At 40.4% G+C, this 14,625-nt stretch overlaps 1 pseudogene; it reads right to left on the bottom strand.

Moving 5' to 3' along the window:
- Positions 1-13,849, bottom strand: part of LOC133563735 (transmembrane protein 117-like) — a 146,439-nt pseudogene extending 132,590 nt beyond the window's left edge.
- Positions 13,850-14,625: the final 776 nt, after the last annotated feature.

The following is a 14,625-nucleotide window of genomic DNA, read 5'->3' as shown; positions in this document are numbered from 1 at the left end:
ATAGCGCTTTTCTCTAGTGGCTCAAAGTGTTTTAAATAGTGAAACCCAATATCTAAGTTACATTTAAACCAGGGTGGGTGGCACTGGGAGCAGGTGGGTAAAGTGTCTTGCCCAAGGACATAACGGCAGTGACTTGAGGGATCAAATCTGGAACCCTCAAGTTGCTGGCACACCCGCTCTATTAACCGAGCTATACGGCCTTAAGTGTTCCTGAGGCCAAGCGGTTTATATCCTTTACACACTGATGTCAATTTTTGATGCAGTATTGTCTGAGGGATCGAAGGTCCGTAATATCATGGCTTACGTGCAGTGATTTCTCCAGATTCTCTGAACCTTTTGAGGATATTATGGACCGTATATGTTGAAATCCCTAAATTCCTTGCAATAGCTTGTTAAGAAATATTGTTCTTAAACTGTTGGACAATTTGCTCACGCAGTTTTCACAAAGTGGTGACCCTCGCCTTATCCTTGTTTGTGAATGACTGAGCATTTAATTGAAGCTGCTTTAATACCCAATCATGGCAACCGCATGTTCGCAATTAGTCTGTTCACCTGTGGGATGTTCCAAATAAGTCTTTGATGAGCATTCCTCAACTTTCTCAGTCTTTTGTGCCACTTGTGCCAGCTTTTTTGAAACATGTTGCAGGCATCAAATTCCAAACAAGCTAATATTTGCAAATAAATTACAGCGTTTTCCAGTTTGAATGTTAAATATCAGTCTATTCAATTGAATATAAGTTGAAAATGATTTGCAAATCATTGTATTCTGTTTTTATTTACCATTTAAACCAGACCTGGGCTAATTATGGCCCGAGGCGTTGAGATTTTCAACCTGGCCCGCCGGACATTGCCAAATAATTTTTTTTAGATCTTTAAGATGGAAAGTGGAGCTGCCATTATGATGTGCTCTGATGTTTTTCTAATGACCGTAAGTCTTGAACTATACAAAGTATTTCAATGATTGGAATCTGCACTTATGGATGATATACCAGTTACTATGGTAATCTAATTAGTTACTATGGTCATCTAATTAGTTACTATGGTCCTCTAGTTAGTTACTATGGTAATGTAAGTCACAGCAGCTCAGACGAGGCACCTAACAGTGTGGGTTGGGAGCTTTTCCACGGACGCGGAAGGAGATTTTCACAACAAAGTTCTAAAGCTTAGTGATGCATTTGATATATCAGATTGTAGGTGGATGTATTTTGTACCCTTCGCGTTCCTATTTAACTGTTTGTTGCTTTTTTGTTGCGTTTCACTTGATTGTAAAGTATGTCGATCGAAAGGGGGGTGTGACTTTCATATGTTGTCAATATTCAGTGTTTTATCGTTCATAGAAAAATTTTAAATTCCATTGTTTTTTAAGGCGGTCTGTCATGACGTTTTTTTAGCATTCAATCAGACATTATTGTGAGGTTTTGTATAAGTGTTAAAAAAAATAGATTTTTTTTCTCTAAATGTGGCCCACGAGTCAAAATAATGGCCCAGGCCTGATTTACACAATGTGCAAACTTCACTGGTTTTATGGGTTGTATTTGTATTGTTTGTTTGTCTTCTTTTTATGCATGAAATGTGTTTTAACAAAATATAAGGAAATAAAATACTATATTGTGATATACTGTATGTATATCGTTAGCGGAATATTAAATTACCTATATCAGGATGTGTATTTTTTTACACAATTCCACTGCACTACAACACTATTTGTCATCTTTTGTGGTCATGTTCTGTTTTGTTTTGGATTAATTGGGCGCACTTGTTTGTTTTGTCACCACGCCAACCCGTCAGTTTTCCCCTGTTATGTGTTCACGACTCACGGACCTGGTTTGTCTGGACTCACGCACCTGTCATCACTGCATCTATTTAAGCCTGAAGTTGCCAGGCCAGGCACTATTTGTCATGTTTTGTGGTCATGTTCTGTTTTGTTTTGGATTAATTGGGCACACTTGTTTGTTTTGTCACCATTCCAACCCGTCAGTTTTCCCCTGTTATGTGTTCACGACTCACGGACCTGATTTGTCTGGACTCACGCACCTGTCATCACTGCATCTATTTAAGCCTGTAGTTGCCAGGCAGTCAGTCTGGCGACATCACCCTCTACGCACCCTTGCTCCATGCTGATGATCCATGCTCTTTCTCGGTCACCGTAAGTGTTTTTGTTTTTGTTGTCCATAATTCTGCCATTGTGTTTTGTTTTCTTAGCCAAGTTTTTGCACCTCCACTGAGAGCGCCTTTTGTTTATACCCTTTGTTTTAGTAATATTTTTGAGTAAAGATCCAGTCGATTTGCACCACGGGAAAACAAACCTCACCATAGTCCAAGTCATGACACTATTATGCTGAGTCTGCTGACGTACTGCATAACAGCGTGGTACGCCAGCTGCACTGAAGCAGACAAACGATTCAGAGGGTCATAAAGTACGCACAAAAAATCATCGGCTGTCAACTGCCCTCTCTGAAGGATTTACACAACTCCCGTTGCCTCAACAGAGCAAAAAACATTACCAAGGACTGCACACACCCTGGCTTCCACCTGTTCGACTTGCTACCACCAGGCAGGCGCTACAGGTGCATCAGAGCCAGAACAAACAGGCTCAGAGACAGCTTTTTTCCCCAAAGCTGTCACCATGTTGAACTCTAACTTATGATAATGATAATTCGCCCCTACACAATATCATGCCCTAACAACCTACTGTGCAATACTCCCCTTCGAGTGCAATACTGATTGTTATTTATTACTTCAGTACTCTTGTCTTGTTCTGTATAATGTACAGTGTTTTGTATTTCTATAGTGTGTTGTATATTGTACAGGATTGCTTATTATTTTTATTAGATAGTAGTCTGTTTATTTCAATTGTTAGTTTTTTCCTTCATTACCTCTTGTGTTATTTATTTCACCCGATATTTGTTCCCACTACCGCACCTTAAGTTGGAGTCTTTAATCTCGTTATATGCAAATATAATGGCAATAAAGTTCATTCTATTCTATTCTATTAAAGGGGAACATTATCACCAGACCTATGCAAGCGTCAATATACACCTTGATGGTGCAGAAAAAAGACCATATATATTTTTTAACCGATCTCCGAACTCTAAATGGGTGAATTTTGGCAAATTAAACGCCTTTCTGTTTATCGCTCTGGAGGCGATGACGTCAGAATGTGACGTCGCCGAGGTAATACAGCCGCCATTTTCATTTTCGACACATTGGGTCTCAGCTCTGTTATTTTCCGTTTTTTCGACTATTTTTTGGAACTTTGGAGACATCATGCCTCGTCGGTGTGTTGTCGGAGGGTGTAACAACACTAACAGGGAGGGATTCAAGTTGCACCACTGGCCCGAAGATGCGAAAGTGTCTGCCGCCAGACCCCCATTGAATGTGCCAGAGTGTCTCCACATTTAACCGGCAATGACAGACATGGCACAGAGATGTATGGATAACCTGCAGATGCATTTGCAACGATAAAGCCAACGAAATCACAAAGGTAAGTTTTGTTGATGTTGACTGCCAGCTAATCGATGCTAACATGCTACGCTAATCTATGCTAACATGCTATTTACCGGCGGTGCTAAAGCAGACATAGCACAGAGATGTATGGATAACCTGCAGATGCATTTGCGACGATAAAGTCAACAAAATCACAAAGGTGAGTTTTGTTGATGTTGACTGTCAGCTAATTGATGCTAACATGCTACGCTAATCGATGCTAACATGCTATTTACCGGCGGTGCTAAAGCAGACATGGCACAGAGATGTATGGATAACCTGCAGATGCATTTGCAACGATAAAGTCAACGAAATCACAAAGGTGAGGTTTGTTGATGTTGACTGCCAGCTAATCGATGCTAACATGCTATGCTAATCCATTGTAACATGCTATTTACCGAAGGTGCTAAAGCAGACATGGCACAGAGATGTATGGATAACCTGCAGATGCATTTGCGACGCTAAAGTCAACGAAATCACAAAGGTGAGTTTTGTTGATGTTGACTGCCAGCTAATCGATGCTAACATGCTACGCTAATTGATGATAACATGCTATTTACCGGCGGTGCTAAAGCAGACATGGCACAGAGATGTATGGATAACCTGCAGATGCATTTGCGACGATAAAGTCAACGAAATCACAAAGGTGAGTTTTGTTGATGTTGACTGCCAGCTAATCGATGCTAACATGCTATGCTAATTGATGCTAACATGCTATTTACCGGCGGTGCTAAAGCAGACATGGCACAGAGATGTATGGATAACCTGCAGATGCATTTGCGACGATAAAGTCAACGAAATCACAAAGGTGAGTTTTGTTGATGTTGACTGCCAGCTAATCGATGCTAACATGCTACGCTAATCTATGCTAACATGCTATTTACCGGCGGTGCTAAAGCAGACATGGCACAGAGATGTATGGATAACCTGCAGATGCATTTGCGACGATAAAGTCAACGAAATCACAAAGGTGAGTTTTGTTGATGTTGACTGCCAGCTAATCGATGCTAACATGCTATGCTAATTGATGCTAACATGCTATTTACCGGCGGTGCTAAAGCAGACATGGCACAGAGATGTATGGATAACCTGCAGATGCATTTGCGACGATAAAGTCAACGAAATCACAAAGGTGAGTTTTGTTGATGTTGACTGCCAGCTAATCGATGCTAACATGCTACGCTAATCTATGCTAACATGCTATTTACCGGCGGTGCTAAAGAAGACATGGCACAGAGATGTATGGATAACCTGCAGATGCATTTGCGACGATAAAGTCAACGAAATCACAAAGGTGAGTTTTGTTGATGTTGACTGCCAGCTAATCGATGCTAACATGCTATGCTAATCCATGCTAACATGCTATTTACCGGCGGTGCTAACGCAGCTATTCGGCCATGCTATGGCTATGAATAGCGTCAATAGCTATTCGCTCAATAGCTTCAGTTTCTTCTTCAATATTTTCATACTCCAACCATCTGTTTCAATACATGCGTAATCTGTTGAATCGCTTAAACCGCTGAAATCCGAGTCTGAATCCGAGCTAATGTCGCTATATCTTTCTGTGGTATTCGCTATTGTTTGTTTACATTGGCAGCACTGTATGACGTCACAGGGAAATGGAAAGTCGCATCGCAAATAGCGAAAATCAAGCACTTTAAAGCTTTTTTTAAGGATATTCCGAGACCGGTAAAATTTTGGAAAAAAAATGCAAAAATACAACAGGCCACTGGGAACGGATTTTTATTGTTTTTAACCCTTTCGAAATTGTGATAATGTTCCCCTTTAAGAATTTAGCCATCTTTGTTTCTGGTTGTAAATAAATCGGGTCACCTTTGGGGGAGGAAATTAAATGGTGGATGTCCGGGCTTCGGTGGTGACCTTTGACATCCAAAACTCACTTCTCTGGTATTGTGAGCAAAAGTCTTCTGTCCAACATGTGCTGCATACGTCACACAGGACGCTGGTGCAAATGTGCCAGCTTGTGAGGGGCTATCACAGGTGTAAGAGATGCCTGGCTGTGGAAAAAGTCCGCTATGCCAGCACGGGGTGTGAGGTTTACCACCTACAACTGAATTGTCGTAGGTTGGAAATGTTGTGAAAGACACAGGAAAATAAATCCAATTCAATAAATAAATGCCAAATTTGCAGTATCTTAGAGAAAGAGTATTAATGATCTCTTGTAGAAAGCCACTCTTAAGTGTTTTTTTCCTGGAGCTCCTTCTCATAAATGAATGCTCTATAAGACAGCGTCTCAGCAGATCTGCCTGCTTTCTTCTCTCGGCCAATCAGAGACAACAAACAAGATGGGTCGCAATGTCACCAGGGGCAACCAGGCCTGAGACAGATGGACTGATTATACAAAGTGATCCCCTCGGCAGTAGAAAATCTCGACCTTAGCTTCTACCTGATGATGCTCATTGTTAGCAAGTCCCTCTTGTACCGCAACCTCATCAGTTTACTTGAACAAATATCCTCTCCATGACCCTGTGCAAGGTTTCGGCCCGATTCGATGGCCTTTTTTTCCCCCGCCAGATGACGGGACATCTCGCAAATGCATAAATGGATTCCTGTCAGCAGTTTGACATAAAGGTATATGGTCTATTGCGGAGGGTAATCTGAGGGTATTTAGATGGAAATGTGTTAAAGAAAAAATCAGGATCATGGAAGAAATGTGTGTGCACAAGCTAATATGTCAGCATCCACCTTCCTTTTTACAAACCCCGTTTCCATATGAGTTGGGAAATTGTGTTAGATGTAAATATAAACGGAATACAACCTTTTCAACCCATATTCAGTTGAATATGCTACAAAGACAACATATTTGATGTTCAAACTGATCAACTTTTTATTTTATTTTTTTTGCAGCAATAAATACTGATAAAGTTGAGGAATGCTCATCAAACACTTATTTGGAACATCCCACAGGTGTGCAGGCTAATTGGGAACAGGTGGGTGCCATGATTGGGTAGAAAAACAGCTTCCTAAAAAAATGCTCAGTCTTTCACAAGAAAGGATGGGGCGAGGTACACCCCTTTGTCCACAACTGCGTGAGCCAATAGTCAAACAGTTTAAGAACAACGTTTCTCAAAGTGCAATTGCAAGAAATTTAGGGATTTCAACATCTACGCTCCATAATATCATCGAAAGGTTCAGAGAATCTGGAGAAATCACTCCACGTAAGCGGCATGGCCAGAAACCAAAATTGAATGACCGTAACCTGTATCAAAAACCGACATCAATCTCTAAAGGATATCACCACACGGAATAGCTCGGTTGGTAGAGCGGTCGTGTCAGCAACTTGAGGGTTGCAGGTTCGATCCCTGCTTCCGCCATCCTAGTCAATGCCGTTGTGTCCTTGGGCAAGACACTTTACCCACCTGCTCCCAGTGCCACCCACACTGGTTTAATTGTAACTTAGATATTGGGTTTCACTGTGTAAAGCGCTTTGAGTCACTTGAGGAAAAAGCGCTGTATAAATATAATTCACTTCACTTCACATGGGCTCAGGAACACTTCAGAAAGCCACTGTCACTCAATACAGTTTGTCGCTACATCTGTAAGTGCAAGTTGAAGCTCTACTATGCAAAGCGAAAGCCATTTATCAACAACATCCAGAAATGCCGTCGGCTTCTCTGGGCCCGAGATCATCTTACATGGACTGATGGACTGGTCTGACGAGTCCACATTTCAAATAGTTTGTGGAAATATTCGACATTGTGTCATTCGGATCAAAGGGGAAGCGAACCATCTAGACTGTTATCGACGCAAAGTTCAAAAATCTGTGATGGTATGGGGGTGTATTAGTGCCCAAGGCATGGGTAGCATATACATCTGTGAAGGCACCATTAATGGTGAAAGGTACATACAGGTTTTGGAACAACATATGCTGCCATTTAAGTGCCGTCTATTTAATGGACGCCCCTGCTTATTTCAGCAAGGTAATTTCCTGGCCCGCCTGCAGTCCAGACCTGTCTCCCATCGACAATGTGTGGCGGATTATGCGGCGTAAAATATGACAGTGGAGACCCCGGACTGTTGAACGACTGAAGCTCTACATAAAACAAGAATGGAAAAGAATTCCACTTTCAAAGCTTCAACAATTAGTTTCTTCAGTTCCCAAACGTTAATTGAGTGTTATTAAAATAAAAGGTGATGTAACACAGTGGTGAACATGTCCTTTCCCAACTACATTGGCACGTGTTGCAGCGAAAAACATTTAATAAGTTTGAACATCAAATATCTTGTCTTTGTAGTGCATTCAATTGAATATGGGTTGAAAATGATTTGCAAATCTTTGTATTCCGCTTATATTTACATCTAACACAATTTCCCAACTCATATGGAAACGGGGTTTGGATTTAAGAGCTTTGGATGATCAATCAGACCACTATCAGCCGAGACGTTTGGATCAATCAGAAAAGGGTGGAACGCTGGAAAAGATAGAGGTCTGAGAGAGTCAGAGAGAGAGAGACGGTCTTACTCCATGTTCCCAGCCATTAGCAGGATGAGGTTGTAGATGTTGGAGAAGATGCAGAGGGAAAGGATGGTGCTGAAGAACATGGTCATCCAGGAGCCGTGATCCTCGCGGAACTTTTTCAGACGCAGGTATCGACCTGAAGGGACACACACACACACACACACACACAAGAGCGACAACAAGAGCCTGTCAAGCGGTGAACATGCGCCATCATGGAGATGAACTAAATAAATTAGCCGCTCGGATCAATAGCGCCACAGTCTGTTGGACATGTGCCCTTTGGGATCCCAATGAAGATTAAGGACCACTTTAAGGTGCTGCTTCCCGAACCCGGGAGTGATTGTCTTTCAACATTTGAGGTGTCATCATTAATCCCAGCGGGAAAAACATCCACCTCACTCTTAATTTGAACCATACCAGTTCTGCTCGATTAGAGGAGGCATTCAAACACTCGTGAACTGTGGCGTTTGTATATTCATTTGTTTTGCCTTGTGCAGCTCCTGCGTAGAATCACATTATGTATAAACACAGTATCTCTCTGGCAGAGCAGGAGATTGATTCAGATGTCAGGCCTTCTGAGCTGAATACGAATCACGCAGTACGAGGCGACAGGGGATGACGCTTGGCTTGTTGCAAGATTACACTCAATCATTTCCAGCTCCTGATTACATCTGTAATTACAGTTTTTCTAGTCAAAATGAGATGAGGGGGGGGGGGGGAGGCAATAACTTGGAACTTATTACAGAGAAACAGCAGGTAAATGCGTATGAATAATTCAGTTTACTCAGTGGCTGTTAGCCATTGATCTAAACCGACTTAGCGGCAGTCCCAATGCACCCCCTCGCCCTACAAGTTAAAAAAAAAAGTTAAAAGTACCAATGATTGTCACACACACACTAAGTGTGGTGAAATTATTCTCTGCATTTGACCCATCACCCTAGATCACCCCCTGGGAAGTGAGGGGAGCAGTGGGCAGCGGCGCATAGATGGCGGCATATGTTGTTCCAAAACCTGTATGTACCTTTCAGCATTAATGGTGCCTTCACAGATGTGTAAGTTGCCCATGCCTTGGGCACTAATGGCCCCCGAAACCATCACAGATACTGGCTTTTGAACTTTGAGTCGATAACAGTCTGGATGGTTCGCTTCCCCTATGGTCAAATATTTCCAAAAATAATTTGAAATGTGGACTCATCAGACCACAAAACACTTTTCCACTTTGCATCAGTCCATCTTAGAAGATTTCAGGCCCAGAAAAGCCGGCGGCGTTTCTGGATGTTGTTGATAAATGGCTTTCGCTTTGCATAGTAGAGCTTTAACTTGCACTTACAGGTGTAGCGACAAACTGTATTTAGTGACAGTGGTTTTCTGAAGTGTTCCTGAGCCCATGTGGTGATATCCTTAGGGCCATCAACTTTACATAAGTTAGTAATCAGCATTATAAATGAGATAGGCTCCATTAAAATCAGCTTTTTATGATTTTACATATGGTGTATACAAAACCCTTTTCTATTTGAGTTGGGAAATTGTGTTGGAGGTAAATAAAAACAGAATTCAATGATTTGCAAATAATTTTCAACCCATATTCAATTGAATGCACTACAAAGACCAGATATTTGATGTTCAAATAATAATTAACTAATTTCATGGCTGCAACACGTGCCAAAATAGTTGGGAAAGAGCATGTTCACCACTGTGTTACATCACCTTTTATTTTAACAACACTCAATAAACGTTTGGGAACTGAGGAAACTAATTGTTGAAGCTTTGAAAGTGGAATTCTATCCCATTCTCTTGTTTTATGTAGAGCTTCAGTCGTTCAACAGTCCGGGGTCTCCGCTGTCGTATTTTACATTTCATAATGCACTCTTTTTTTACGAAGCCACGCTGTTGTAACACGTGCTGAATGTGCCTTTGCATTTTCTTGTTGAAATAAGCAGGGGCGTCAATGAAAATGACGGCGCATAGATGGCAGCATATGTTGTTCCAAAACCTGTATGTACCTTTCAGCATTAATGGTGCCTTCACAGATGTGTAAGTTGCCCATGCCTTGGGCACTAATGGCCCCCGAAACCATCACAGATACTGGCTTTTGAACTTTGAGTCGATAACAGTCTGGATGGTTCGCTTCCCCTATGGTCAAATATTTCCAAAAATAATTTGAAATGTGGACTCATCAGACCACAAAACACTTTTCCACTTTGCATCAGTCCATCTTAGAAGATTTCAGGCCCAGAGAAGCCGGCGGCGTTTCTGGATGTTGTTGATAAATGGCTTTCGCTTTGCATAGTAGAGCTTTAACTTGCACTTACAGGTGTAGCGACAAACTGTATTTAGCGACAGTGGTTTTCTGAAGTGTTCCTGAGCCCATGTGGTGATATCCTTAGGGCCATTAACTTTACATAAGTTAGTAATCAGCATTATAAATGAGAGAGGCTCCACTAAAATCAGCTTTTTATGATTTTACATATGGTGTATACAAAACCCTTTTCTATTTGAGTTGGGAAATTGTGTTGGAGGTAAATAAAAACAGAATTCAATGATTTGCAAATAATTTTCAACCCATATTCAATTGAATGCACTACAAAGACCAGATATTTGATGTTCAAATAATAATTAACTAATTTCATGGCTGCAACACGTGCCAAAATAGTTGGGAAAGAGCATGTTCACCACTGTGTTACATCACCTTTTATTTTAACAACACTCAATAAACGTTTGGGAACTGAGGAAACTAATTATTGAAGCTTTGAAAGTGGAATTCTATCCCATTCTCTTCTTTTATGTAGAGCTTCAGTCGTTCAACAGTCCGGGGTCTCCGCTGTCGTATTTTACACTTCATAATGCACTCTTTTTTTACGAAGCCACGCTGTTGTAACACGTGCTGAATGTGGCTTTGCATTGTCTTGTTGAAATAAGCAGGGGCGTCAATGAAAAAGACGGCGCATAGATGGCAGCATATGTTGTTCCAAAACCTGTATGTACCTTTCAGCATTAATGGTGCCTTCACAGATGTGTAAGTTGCCCATGCCTTGGGCACTAATGGCCCCCGAAACCATCACAGATACTGGCTTTTGAACTTTGAGTCGATAACAGTCTGGATGGTTCGCTTCCCCTATGGTCAAATATTTCCAAAAATAATTTGAAATGTGGACTCATCAGACCACAAAACACTTTTCCACTTTGCATCAGTCTATCTTAGAAGATTTCAGGCCCAGAGAAGCCGGCGGCGTTTCTGGATGTTGTTGATAAATGGCTTTCGCTTTGCATAGTAGAGCTTTAACTTGCACTTACAGGTGTAGCGACAAACTGTATTTAGCGACAGTGGTTTTCTGAAGTGTTCCTGAGCCCATGTGGTGATATCCTTAGGGCCATTAACTTTACATAAGTTAGTAATCAGCATTATAAATGAGAGAGGCTCCACTAAAATCAGCTTTTTATGATTTTACATATGGTGTATAAAAAACCCTTTTCTATTTGAGTTGGGAAATTGTGTTGGAGGTAAATAAAAACAGAATTCAATGATTTGCAAATAATTTTCAACCCATATTCAATTGAATGCACTACAAAGACCAGATATTTGATGTTCAAATAATAATCAACTAATTTCATGGCTGCAACACGTGCCAAAGTAGTTGGGAAAGGGCATGTTCACCAATATGTTAAATCACCTTTTCTTTTAACAACACTCAATAAACGTTTGGGAACCGAGGAAACTAATTGTTGAAGCTTTGAAAGTGGAATTCTATCCCAGTCTCTTGTTTTATGTAGAGCTTCAGTCGTTCAACAGTCCGGGGTCTCCGCTGTCGTATTTTACACTTCATAATGCACTCTTTTTTTACGAAGCCACGCTGTTGTAACACGTGCTGAATGTGGCTCTGCATTGTCTTGTTGAAATAAGCAGGGGCGTCAATGAAAAAGACGGCGCATAGATGGCAGCATATGTTGTTCCAAAACCTTTATGTACCTTTCAGCATTAATGGTGCCTTCACAGATGTGTAAGTTACCCATGCCTTGGGCACTAAAGGCCCCCGAAACCATCACAGATACTGGCTTTTGAACTTTGAGTCGATAACAGTCTGGATGGTTCGCTTCCCCTATGGTCAAATATTTCCAAAAATAATTTGAAATGTGGACTCATCAGACCACAGAACACTTTTCCACTTTGCATCAGTTCATCTTAGAAGATTTCAGGCCCAGAGAAGCCGGCGGCGTTTCTGGATGTTGTTGATAAATGGCTTTCGCTTTGCTTAGTAGAGCTTTAACTTGCACTTGCAGGTGTAGCGACGAACTGTATTTAGTGACAGTGGTTTTCTGAAGTGTTCCTGAGCCCATGTGGTGATATCCTTAGGGCCATTAACTTTACATAAGTTAGTAATCAGCATTATAAATGAGAGAGGCTCCACTAAAATCAGCTTTTTATGATTTTACATATGGTGTAAACAAAACCCTTTTCTATTTGAGTTGGGAAATTGTGTTGGAGGTAAATAAAAACAGAATTCAATGATCTGCAAATAATTTTCAACCCATATTCAATTGAATGCACTACAAAGACCAGATATTTGATGTTCAAATAATAATTAACTAATTTCATGGCTGCAACACGTGCCAAAGTAGTTGGGAAATGTGGACTCATCAGACCACAAAACACTTTTCCACTTTGCATCAGTCCATCTTAGAAGATTTCAGGCCCAGAGAAGCCGGCGGCGTTTCTGGATGTTGTTGATAAATGGCTTTCGCTTTGCATAGTAGAGCTTTAACTTGCACTTACAGGTGTAGCGACAAACTGTATTTAGTGACAGTGGTTTTCTGAAGTGTTCCTGAGCCCATGTGGTGATATCCTTAGGGCCATTAACTTTACATAAGTTAGTAATCAGCATTATAAATGAGAGAGGCTCCACTAAAATCAGCTTTTTATGATTTTACATATGGTGTATAAAAAACCCTTTTCTATTTGAGTTGGGAAATTGTGTTGGAGGTAAATAAAAACAGAATTCAATGATTTGCAAATAATTTTCAACCCATATTCAATTGAATGCACTACAAAGACCAGATATTTGATGTTCAAATAATAATTAACTAATTTCATGGCTGCAACACGTGCCAAAAGAGTTGGGAAATGTGGACTCATCAGACCACAAAACACTTTTCCACTTTGCATCAGTCCATCTTAGAAGATTTCAGGCCCAGAGAAGCCGGCGGCGTTTCTGGATGTTGTTGATAAATGGCTTTCGCTTTGCATAGTAGAGCTTTAACTTGCACTTACAGGTGTAGCGACAAACTGTATTTAGTGACAGTGGTTTACTGAAGTGTTCCTGAGCCCATGTGGTGATATCCTTAGGGCCATTAACTTTACATAAGTTAGTAATCAGTATTATAAATGAGAGAGGCTCCACTAAAATCAGCTTTTTATGATTTTACATATGGTGTATACAAAACCCTTTTCTATTTGAGTTGGGAAATTGTGTTGGAGGTAAATAAAAACAGAATTCAATGATTTGCAAATAATTTTCAACCCATATTCAACTGAATATGGGTTGAAAATTATTTGCAAATCATTGTATTCCGTTTATATTTAGATCTAACACAATTTCCCAACTCATATGGAAACGGGGTTTGTAAATACACATCTTTTAGACTCTCCACTACTTATTTACGCCAAACAAGGTCGTCTTTGTTGAGGGGCCGTGTTTTTCCACCCATTTAGGCATATATATATATATATATATATATATATATATATATATATATATATATATATATATATATATATATATACTATATTTTTTGGGTGAGGGGGGTTGTCTTTAATTTACCAAAAGCAGGATTGCCCGACATTAGGCCTCGGCCATAAGTCTTCCTCTGTGGTTCTTCAGGGCTCATCACGGTTACTTAATTGAATTCACTTGCACGGCTGAGCATAATTGCCTCCAGTACCAATGAGCCCTTGCATTGGCCGGGAGGTACGTGCACGGTGTACATCTGCAGATGTGACTTCAAAAAAAAGGAGCGCTCCAATAAGCCTGCGCCGTTTTAAGATGGCGATCACCCCGATAAAGATGATTCATGGGTTCTGTCCAAGCCTCGGGGGTGGGGTTCAGTCCTGGCGAAGGCAGGGAGGACAAAAATATATCTTTTCTTTCTTTCTTGGGTTTCATTAATTTTTATCACTGTTATAAGAATTGTATTGGGGGGTTAAAGTGGTTCTCAAACGGGGGTACGCGCACCCCTGGGGGTACTTGAAGGTATGCCAAGGAGTACGTGAGATTTTTTTTAAATATTCTAATAATAGCGACAATTCAAAAATCCTTTATAAATACATTTATTGAATAATACTTCAACACAATATGAATGCAAGTTCAAAAACTGTGAAAAGAAATACAACAATGCAATATTCAGTGTTGACAGCTGGATTTTTTGTGTTCATGTTCCTTAGATATTGATGTTAAAGATTTCTTTTTTGTGAAGAAATGTTTAGAATGAAGTTGATGAATCCAGATGGATCTCTATTACAATCCCCAAAAAGGGGATGACAGTAGAAATCTTTATTTATAATTTAATCACTTGTTTATTTTTCAACAACTTTTTTAGTTATTTTTATATCTTTTTCCCGAATACTTCAAGAAAGACCACTACAAATGAGCAATATTTTGCACTGT

This window comes from Nerophis ophidion, linkage group LG12 (assembly GCF_033978795.1).
Source record: "Nerophis ophidion isolate RoL-2023_Sa linkage group LG12, RoL_Noph_v1.0, whole genome shotgun sequence".
Classification (NCBI taxonomy): Eukaryota; Metazoa; Chordata; class Actinopteri; order Syngnathiformes; family Syngnathidae; genus Nerophis; species Nerophis ophidion.
Note: the sequence above shows the minus strand (reverse complement) of the source record. Positions and strands in the feature narration are given on the sequence as shown.